The sequence below is a fragment of the Cygnus olor genome, chromosome 5 (assembly GCF_009769625.2).
Source record: "Cygnus olor isolate bCygOlo1 chromosome 5, bCygOlo1.pri.v2, whole genome shotgun sequence".
Taxonomy (NCBI): Eukaryota; Metazoa; Chordata; class Aves; order Anseriformes; family Anatidae; genus Cygnus; species Cygnus olor.
Genome location: NC_049173.1, coordinates 47,482,188 through 47,493,218, shown reverse-complemented (window position 1 = coordinate 47,493,218; position 11,031 = coordinate 47,482,188). Strand labels below are relative to the sequence as shown.

The 11,031-nt window shown below is 44.0% G+C and overlaps 1 protein-coding gene across 4 annotated transcripts in view; it reads left to right on the top strand.

Annotated features, from left to right (window-relative positions):
* Window positions 1–330: 330 nt before the first annotated feature.
* Window positions 331–11,031, top strand: part of CPT1A (carnitine palmitoyltransferase 1A) — a 40,763-nt gene continuing 30,062 nt past the window's right edge. The window contains exons 1-2 of one of the 4 annotated variants that reach the window (XM_040558209.1): window positions 331–504; window positions 3,601–3,788. The gene's annotated coding sequence lies outside the window, so the exon portion shown is untranslated. Of the gene's footprint in view, window positions 505–1,836; window positions 1,975–3,600; window positions 3,789–11,031 lie in introns of those variants that run through there. The other 3 variants (XM_040558213.1, XM_040558210.1, XM_040558211.1) reach the window with 3 other exon arrangements.

Genomic DNA, 11,031 nt, shown 5'->3' with positions numbered 1-11,031 from the left:
CCCCAATTTACACCCGTATCCCAACAACTCTACACCCCCACTGCCTCTCCTCGCAATCCCTGGAGTTTTATCGCCCGGACACGGCCGCCTCCATGCCCCAGGAGCCCTGTGAGCCCCCTGACACGGCTCCCCACAACCCCATCCCAACTTACCACCCCCCATCCCCCCTCACCCCCCCCCAATCTCCCCTCAGGCCGCCATAACACCTCCCTTCACATCCCGCCCCCCGGGCGCTGCCCGCCAATCACACCCCAGCACCCCCCCCCCCCGGCCTATCAGCCCCTGCCGCCCTTCCCGCCCCTCCGCCCTGCCGGCGAATCCCCGCCCCCTTCTCCACAGGCAGCCAATGGCGGAGCGGGCGGCAAGCGCGGCTCCGGCGGGGCGTGTGGGGGGAGCGGCCACCGCCCTCCCTCGCTGCCTCCCTGCTCCGCCGCCGGTCTCCTGCGCTCGGCCGGCTCCGGGCCGCCCCTTGTGGAGCCGCTGAGTGGCGGTGGCCCTCAGCAGGTGGGTGGCGGCCGGCTGGGCTGGGGGAGCCTCTCGAAGCGGGGCTGAGTCGCCGGCGTGCCCTCTGAGGTGTTTCCGGTGTGGGTAGCGGGAGGCGGCTGAGAGGCGGTGGGGACGGGGTGGTGGTGAGGGGGACACCGCGGCCCCGTGGGGAGCCGGGGCTGCTCCCCCCTGTTTTGGGCTCCAGAAGCACCCCTCAGGCTTTTTATCCCCGGTGGGGTTGCGCGCTGCCAAGTTCTGTGTGCCACCGGGCTGCGCGCTAACGCGGCTAAAAGCTGTGAAACTTACACAGAAATACCGTAGTCACCGTAAAAAGTGCTTTTGAGGTGTAATTCTGTGCGCGTGGGGCCCGGGTTTGCTGGGTGGGCGTGCTGAATAGGCTCGTTGCGGAAGGGAGAGGTCAGGTCTAGCAGCAGCTTTTGGTCTCCGTTTGCTCGCCACGTTTTTACGCACCGTGAATGTTTTGTGCCGTGTCTTCAGTTTTCAATGGAAAAATCAGCATTAAGTGTGACTTTAGTTATTTATACTAGCTGTGGTACTGATGGTGGGGCTGCAGCGTCGGGTGCCTTTTTTGGGGAAGGAAAAAGTGCAAAGTAGGATGGAGAGAAGCGGCCCATTGCTCCTCTCACCTGGCAATTTATCAGCACTTGAAGGACGATCGTGTTGAAACTCTGCAGTGTAGAGGAAATTACTGTATAGAGGACTACTCATTTCCTTATCACGTGTGTAGGAGTGCAGCAGTGAGACTGGGAAGGATGTTTTGTGCTGGATTTCTCAATTATATTTTCCTGTCTGCCCTCTTCAGTTTCTGGATCTATGCGCTTGTCTAACGTGGTCGTGTGTCCTCTGACCAATGTGAATTGTACAGTAAGCACCAGGAACGTGTTCTTGATTCGTCGATACAACTAATAATTAACGAATTGTAATATTGCAGGTGATGTTGTAGGTGAGTGACGCGGCTCTCCATTGATGCAGAAGTGTAACTTTACCTGCTCACACAGAAATAAGGCTCTCACAGAGCCGTGACCTGCTGCAAGAAGCAGCTGCACTGGGAACTCGGGGACGTTTTGGGGTGTTACAGCCCCCTTCAGAGCATCCTCCTGCAAGAAAATGCTACTCCTAGGTTAAAAAAAACCCGTGACATCCAACAGCTGAGGCGTGTGAGCTCTGAGCAAACCCGAACGTGCCCCGAGCTGAGGGCGCTGCTACTGCCTTTGGGGCAGCCCTTGGCTGCCAGCTCGGGCTCGGTGCCGCGACCTTTCACCCACTTCCCGGCAGCGGTCACGTGGCCCGGGAGGCGTGGTTTGTGGGTGGGGGGTGTGGTTACGAGGTGGTCCCGCCCATAGGGGGCGTGGCCAGGGTGCTGGCTCCGGTTGTCCTGCGGCGGGGATCGGGTCGGGACAAATCGGATCAAGTGGAATCGGATCAAGTCAGCAGCACGTTCCCGCTCGTGGAGCGGCTGGAGGTCTGGTGCGTGCATGGCAGAGGGGTGTTTGTGTTGGCTGCACGCAGGGGTGGCTGGAACGCTGCATCCCCAGCGTGGTGTGTGACCGGTTCTGGAAAGTCTTGCGTAAAGAGTGACCTAAGTGGCAGCTTTTATTTAAAGAAAATACACTTTTTTTTTTTATATATTCTGAATATATTGACTTTGCCCTGCACAGTGCTGTATCATAGTCCCAAACTCCAGAAAAACAAGATATATGGCTCAAAAGCATCCCTCTTTTCAGTGTCTGGATTAACTTTATTTTGAATGGTTGGCTTAAATATTAGGAAAATATTTAGATGTGGCTCTTCAGTATTCTGGACTTACGTCCTTACACAGTAAACGATCATTGAACTATTGTAATAGTAATTCCTTCATTTTGTCCTTGGTCACCTGACATTGTGGTCATGTTTTTGGACTTTGGAGATGCTGGAAGATGGACGTCTTGTAGGGCTGCTGAAAGTCCTGCAGTTCTAGAAAAGTTTGTTACCACAGAGGGGATAAATATAATTCTTTACTGCATGAGCTTAGAAGCTAATTAGTGCAAAGGGAGAAAGAAGAGAGAAAACTACTGTAATTAAATGCCTAAGTGGCGTCTTTTATAGCAGTATTTAAAGTAACCAGATCCTAGTGCTTAGGTTTTTGAGGGGGGAGAGAGGTTTCTGCATAGTACAGTAGCTGTTCAGTGGTGTGTTGTTTTTTTTTTTTGGTGTGTGTGCTTATCTCTTACTCAGCAAGATTATTGTGAATTTTGAGAAGGTCAGAAGAGGTGGCTTGCTGGAATGTGTACTGTATAACATATTGCAATGGAGACTAGAATTATGTAAAATATTTAGGAACAGTACGGTATGTCCAAACCTATAATGAAAATGTTGTAAATAATGAAAATTGTGCGAGTTTCAGTTTTGATTACAGTTCTGGAATGTGACAGTGGGATTCTTGTTGTGGTTGGTTTTGATGGAGTGTACATTACAGAACCATGTTGTATAGCAGCATGCTATTCAGGAGGAGGAGACAGGCCATATGATCCATAAACTGTAGGGATTAGCCTGGTAATTAGCACGTCGTTTGCTATACTTTCTCTCCTTTGCATGGCTGTTTGCTAGGTAAGAAGCCAGCTTACTGTCCATGATCTTTCTCCTGGAGGTGTCAGTGAAAGCAGTCTGTTCTGTGAACATGTCTCCAAGAAATCTTGATAGTATCTGGTTTGACTGTAATGGGAGTTTAAAGCCTTTAAGCAAACGCTTGCATTTACTTGTCTTAAACTGCAAGATGAAACTAGCCTTGGAGTCAGGCACCCAAGATCACCTCTCTTACTGCAGCTAGCCAGCAACCACTAATTTCAGCCCCCAGAAATAACCGAGAGGGTAGCAGAGTGGTGGATGAACTTTGTTCATCCCACGGTTCTTTGCCGTCTCGGAGCTGTTACATGCAGACAGATTAGTCCAGTTTATTCATCCAGTGTAGTAAAAACCACTGTTTCAGAGCTGCTGTTTGTGACAATTTTCTCCTTTGGCATCAGTTCTCCCTAAATGGTTCCAGTCTGATCCAGTCCTGAGCCATTGAAAGCTGTGTGTGATTCAAAGTTCAAATTGTTTTTCTTTCTGTTTCAGAGCTACAGTTAACTGTTTGCCATTGCTGTAGCTTAATGGATATTAGCAGCTGACAGCATTGGAATGAATCTGGCTCTGAGTGTGTCCTGACCTCCCAAGAGTCCAGCTGCGGTGAGCCTGTGGGACGGAAGACTTCTGTGTGACAAGCAGATTTCAAGTCCTTTTTTGAGGCAGACAGAGCTGTTCAGGTATGTTCACATTTCATTCGTTGGTCTGTTTGTCTGTGGGTGTTTTGTTGTTATCTCATCCTTCCACGTATGCCTCCCATTACAGTTTAGCACTTGGCCCAATTTCTTGATCCCCTTCCCAAGATTCCAAAGAAGTTGCCTGCAGAGGGTAGCTAATCTATACCCAGAAGTGATCTTGGAGAATGCTGGACAGGTCACAAGCTGATAGCTTGGTCAGTGGGGCAGTACTGCTGAGGTGTTCTGATTTCAGTCTGCTGTGGGTGAGGTTTGCAGTGTTGCTGTACCTGTAGAAGCACATGTACTCAGGTCTTCTGCTAGGCTCGGATCACAGCATTTGTTCATTTTTATATGTAAGGAATCCTTTAAAACATTGCAGTGTAAGGGGACCTCAGCCATAAATGAGGATGAGAGAGATTAGAGCCAATGATTAGCAGTAACAAAAAAAAAAAAAAAAGAAAAAACCACCCTGCAAAACTTTCATAATGGGTGCTGAGGGAGAAGCTCCTTTCTCTTTGATGCTTTGGTTAAGCCACTTCACACATTGGCCTAGTAGTCTTATTTTGAGAATTAGAGAGAACTCACACGTAAATAAATATCACCTTCAGCTTCTAGGAGACAAACTGATTTTAGCTTGTTTCAGTCACAACTAACAAGGCATGAGAGGGCCTGTCAGTTTAACTTACAGATTAACATAGCATTCAATCGATTATCATTTAATGCAAATTTTAAAGGGGAGTGATCATTTGGTTCATTTTATTTCTATACAGTAGTCATTAGGTTCACCTGAGATGCCCTGTTGAGTGTCTTTAATTTTCATGACCGTTTATTGCAAAGGCATGGCTTGGCTTTACTCCGCTCAGATTTCTCTTAATGATTTTGTGTCTGTAGACCTGTTAGAGTATGCTTAATCACTGTAAGGTGAGTGAGTTGTTGGTAAGACTTGGGCAGGAGTCTCAAACATGGTTAGTTATTACTGAAAGTTGGTATTCAAGGAAGCTAGTTAGAAATAGAGATTCTTAAGTGAATAACAGTGTTGGTTAATCTTTACAGCAAGTTCAGAAGTCAGCTACTTGCAAAATATCACGTGGCTTATGAGTAAGCCCTCTACTCTTTCTAAGCTATCTTGTTACATTTTTGCAGAACTCTAATCTACGCTGCAAGAAAGTGGCATTAGCTAGTAGAATATTCAACAAACAAATGTCTTTTTGGTCATGATTAAATGTTTCGGCTGTATATTTGATGCTGTTTACTGAAGATAGATCAAAAACTTAATTTCCTTTGGGAGGCATAGTGACCTTTTTGGAAATTTTAATGCATGTACATTTAGACAACTTTTATCTTTGTTTGGATTTCTGGTGAACTGGATGCTTTATGTGTCGTTTTGAAGTTTGTTCAGCTGTGCATCAAAGGAGCACCAGATGCTTGTGAGTAAAAGTGTCTTTGGCATCCTCTGGTTAGCTGCCTGCCCTACCAAAATTCTGCCCTAATGCTAGAGGATAGGTTGTGTCAGGTGGTGGTACGGGGGTACTCACATCAGAGCAGATGTGACTGAGTTACTGCATTGGTGCTGCATACTGCTGTACAGCATATACTTCAGTGACTAAATCTGCTGTACTTGTAGCAAACTGTGAAAATGCCTCACTGAAGTCACATCAGCTTCGTTGCTGAACACAGGCTCTTGATTTGATAGGGCCAGTCACTGTTTTCCCTTCCTCTAGATATATACATGCAGCATTAAGTTCCAAGGGCTCACTTTTTAGTAGGAGTTTGTATTGTTTCCCATCACTTGTATCAGAAATCTACCTGCTCTAGACTGACTAACTCTCATTCAACAATGTAGTGATGTTCAAAATGACTACATAAGTGTATAAACCTTCTATAGTAACACACTGGTGCTTTTAGCAAGGACAAAGTTACTGGAATAATGTTTAAAAAAAATCAAGTGAAGAATTGTCTGAAAAGTTCATGTAAAATCTACATGCAAATCCTACGGCAAAATCCAGCTGCTTTTGTTATCCAAACTAATGGTATTCTTTTGTCAGTTGCAGAAAACTTGCTCCATTTAAACATCTGTTCCCAATTTGACTTCCAAGGTGAGCTGTTCTTTTAAAGCAATTGAATTGTTTATGCATAAGATTTCTTGTTCAGCCCTTATATTTTTGAAGTAGATCTACTAAAAAAATCAAATTTCAGGAAGAATCTCTGGTAGCTATACAGTTAAAACTCTGTTTTTGAGAAAGGTTTTGTATTTGTGCTCAACGTGAGCAGCGCTAATGGCGAACTGGGAGTTTTGTTCTACGTACAGGCTCCGCTGTAAATGGGATGCTACGGATACTGACTGCTGGAGTTTGGATGCTTTGTGTTGCACTCAGGACATCCCAAGGGACTTTCTAAACATCATTAAGGGGATAATGAACTTTGCATGACTTGATTGAGAACTTTGTTCTTCTTCTATATTGATGGTTTTTTTATTTTCTTCTGAACCTAGCGTTGAAATTCTAAACTTTGTCATTCTTTTCATGCCTTTGAAGGCGTTCTTCCAGCTCTCCATGTATTCTTTCCTGAAATGCTATGCCTGGTACATAAATATGTGAAAGGAAGATTAAAGAAGAAAAGCATGGTATTTGTAAGGCACTTTGTGCAATTGCTTCTTTTTTTCTATTCTGCTCTGTGCGTAGTGCTTGTTTTCTTCTCCCTGACTGCAGGACTTGAGATCCTTGAATGCCAAGTGTCCCCTTCCTAAAAAGAATACAGGATTTTTGTTTTATTTTGCTCTTATGCCAACAGTTCCAGAATGGTTGAGGCTGGAAGGGACCTCTGGAGGTCATCTTATCCAACTGCCCCACCACTGAAGCAAGATCACCTAGAACTGGTTGTCCAGGACCATGTCCAGATAGCTCTTGAATATCCCCAGGGACAGAGACTTCACAGTCTCTCTGGACGAGTAGTGCTGGGCCCCATCACAGTATAAAATAATTATATTAAAAAAAAAATCTTCACGTTCAGATGGACCCTCCTGTGTTTCAGTGTGTGTCCAGTGCCTCTTGTTCTGGCATGGGGCACTGCTGAAAAGAGCCTTACTCTGTCCTCTTTGCACCCTACCTTTCCGATATTTATACCCTTTGATTTGATAAGATCCCTCCTGAGCAAGCCTCTTTTCCAGGCTGAACAGCCATAGCTCTTTCAGCCTGTCTTCACAGGAGAGGTGTTCCAAGTCCTCTTAATCGCTCTTCACTTAATGACTACTCTCTCCAGTAGCTTCTTCTCTGGTACTGGGGAGCCTAAAACAGAATTCTAGATGGGGCCTCATTACCTCCCTTGACCTGTTGGCAAGGCTCTTCCTGATGCGTCCCAGGGCTCTGTGAACCTCCTCTGCTGCAAGGGGCCCCTTGCTGGCTCCTTGTGCAACTTGCAGGGTTGATTTCCACCTGGTCTCCAGCACGTGGTAACGCACGGGGTTGTGATGCAGGACTTTGCACTTCTCTTTGTTGAACTTAATGAGGTTTTAACCTGCCCGTTTCTTCAGCCCATCTGAACGGCAATACAACCCCCTGGTCTGTCAGCCACTCCAACTTGTGTGTCCATCTGCTGAATGGTGGTTCATGCTTTATCTTTTTTTATTTCAACCTTATTTAAGAAGTTGGAAAGATACTGCTTTTTCTGCCAAACATCTGGGAGGGTGCCAGTTTGATAAGGCCTTAGAACTTGTGCAAAATTTAAATAGGCAAAGACATCCTTGATGAATGTTGCCCATCTACACTTAAAAGGTTAAAGTCTTGCAAAAAATGTCTTTATCTTTGTGTAAGAAGAAATCCTGCTGCTTAATGTAAGTGTAACTGACAGAGGAACGTCAATGGCAGAAATCTGAAGAGAAATAAAGAATAATCCAGCAAGAGAATTAGGAACCTCATTTTTTATGATTATCTTGCTTTTAGTATCTGGTATGAAGTGATCAGTTTTGGTCACAATTATTGATTTATATAAACAAAATGCACTCATAGGTTTGACTTTTCAAGGAAGTAGAAAATGCGTATTTATGTATTAATAAGAGCTTAATTGGGAGAGACAAAATACTTGATAAATGTCTTTTAAAACACACACACAGTGCAGGTGTTTTAGTGTTTTAACCCAGGGCTCTGATTCATTAAGTCTGTCCTTAGACTTGGCATTCAGGGATCTATCCTAAACCACCAAAATAATGTTAACAAATGAAGATGCAAATGGGATTTTTTTGGATGACCATTTCTTCTAAAAGCTGTGGCAAGCTCGTTTCCTGAAGGAAGTTCAAATTGTTTTTCTTCCTTAGAAGAGATGTGTGCCTCTGTGTGAGGTTATAATGGCTTCCAGGTTCTTCTGAATCCAGCAGCATATTTTAACTCCTAGCACAGGGATATCTAATGCTGCAAGTCTGCCCACCACCAATGAGCAACAGTTTGGGTGTCAAAGATGTCTATTTGAGAATACTGTGGTAGTATTAAACCTAGTACAGGGTGGTATGTGGCGGCATTCTCAGCAGTCACTGTTCTTCAAGAAGAGAGTCAACCATTGATTGCCAAAGTAAAATCATTGGAGGGATTTGTTGGATGAACTGAGTTTGATTCCTGACAGATGTATGCACCATATATAAAAGCTAACGTACAAGGAGATGTCAAAATACTACAAAGAGAGCTTCAAACTAAATTTTTAAGGTTGCTTGAAGTGGGAGTCAGAGAATCCTTTCACCCAGATTTTAGCCGTTCAGGGTTGTATGAATAAGATTTCTCTTAGTTTTTACCCTGCACTTGTTAATTTGCTTCCTTTGCTGGAGAAGGATCTGTGGATGTGAAAACTGCATTTAAATAATGTCTCTTCCTGGTGAGTGTTTGGACTATATACGAGGAGAAATGGCTGGATTTTTCCCTATTCCAAGAGGAGTAGGAATTAGAGAAAATGTATTGTATGAGCTCTGAGATAAGGGGCAATATGGATATCCCTTTAAAGGGAGAGGAATTGCTTTTTGTGATGGGGAGGTGCTGGCTTTCCGTAGCTTTTTTTAACACTCATTTTATCCATGTAAAGCCTATTAAACCTGCAGAAACACATAAAAAGTTCATACTCAATAGCAGTTCCAAAAGTAACTGTTTCAGGAATTAATAACTTGTTTCACTCAATGCACGCTAATAAATTTAACTCGTTTGTATGATGGCCTGGTGCTTTTTAAGATACACATGAAAATTCTTTCACTGTCTTTTTAGACATTGCGTTTTGTATCGTATCTCTCAGAGAGACGTTACAAACCCTAAGAGACTTCTTCCATGTCTGACTAAATGGAACTTTCCTGGACATGGGATCTCTTGTAGCTTCAGAGTTCCCAGAGCTGAGACCAACATCTCCTTGGAAGTAGGAACATGTAGGCCCTAATATAAAGCTGACTGTTTGGTGTTTGCACCCTGAAATCGTTAGGACTGTGGGCATGAGAAGCTAAAAAGTTAAACCTTGGTCTTTGGAGTGACAATGTCCTGAAATTGCAGAAACAGCACAGTGAGGAGGCTTTATGTGTAGTAGACAAACCAACATAGTTTTTCCATTTTACAATTTTCAGACCGTTAGGTCTATCAGGGCTTGAGCCTCACAGCATGCTATGTGTTTTCTTGACTAAAAATCCAACTTCCAACCTAGCAGTATTTTGTTTATAACAATGGAAAAAAATCGTGGTAAGTTTTGATTGGCTCAAGCTGAGGTATGAGAAGGGAGGAGGAGAAGCATTTGCAGCTGTTACAGCATGTTCGAATTGAATTAAAACCAGAAAAGAGCAGAGAACAGACAGCTTTCTCCTTCAATAAAATAAAATCAAACCAAGTTAGGGGGCAAATGTGTCTTTAAGATATGTTAATTCTATAAAGGAACACTCAAAATATGAAAATAACTGTTTAAGTTTACTTGTAGAAATTGTGTTCATCTTTCTCTTTTTTGCCTTTAAGAAAGACTTGGCCAAGCTTCTAAGGCCGTAAGCTCTTCATTATGGCTCACTGCTGGGGATGAGGTTAATTAGCATATGCTGTACAGAAATAGTTTGCTGACCAAAACGCCTGAAGTTAAAAGAAGTTATTGTTTCAGTCTTAGCTAGCCGATTGATGTGGGCTCTGCCTTACCAGCAGTGGTAAGTGAAGTCTAAAATCTCGCGCATGCTCCTCCAGCCTGTGCTCTTTCACCTACTTTGCGAGCAAGCACGTGATGGCAGAGGAATGCAAAGGAGGGGAAGTGTACAGCAGTTTATGATTGAATTGGCCTTTAAGAACTAAAAGAAGTGTTCAAAGAAAGGCACTCCAGGAAGTCTCTTTGGTACTTCGCCATCATAATTCAGAACAAACAAAGTAGTCTTAAAGACTTATTTTCCTTCGGTAAAGGAAAAGGATATGAAAAGAAACAAGCCGTTTGATGGTTTCGTATCTTTCAGGGTCAAGTAATACAGTCCTATAACTAAACCTGTCTTTGTTTTCAGGGCTTGTTTAACTGATTCAGGATTAGTTCTTGCTGGATTAATATTCTTTCACTTGCGCTTCATTTGGTAATAAGGAATCTTTTCCCTATTGAAGCTTATTTAATGATCATGCTAAATTTAATGTCGTTGATGTATCAGGTTGACTGTTTCTGATGAATGCTATTTATAAACTTTTTCTACATTGGACACTAGAAATGCATGCACTTCGGAGGGAGGGTTTCCTGAAATCCTTTCTCTTCAGAAACTGGGAGGAGGATTCCCAGGCTGAGAAGCCATAGGGGACTTGAAGGGTAACAGAAACTAGTTCATCTGTTACTTGTACATTCTGGGATGCCAGTGTCTTATTCTGTGTGTGATCTGGAGAGCCAGGTGGCTCTTTCGAGATGAGTCTGGGAGCCTGATTCTCCCAATAGTGATATGGTGTGTGTGTCTGTCTTCGTTTTTAACCCTGGTCTTAATAGTAGCGCCAGACATATGATGAATTCTTTGATTGCTCTCTCCTTTTTCGAGCCCTGTTGTGTCCAGGGTGTGCCGTGTATTACTGTTGCCTGTCTGTTTCATCGCTCACACAATTTTGGTCTCAATGTAGAGCTGATGCACAGTTCACATGAATGAATACCCAGCTGACTGACTTCCTGATGCTTGCCAACAGCACGGCCCCTGTAAATGAGCAGTTGTTAGTGACTGAGTCATGAAGTGCTACAGATTGCAATTGTTGCTACGGCATACAGGACCTGAGACTTAAAGGTCCTGAGACTCATG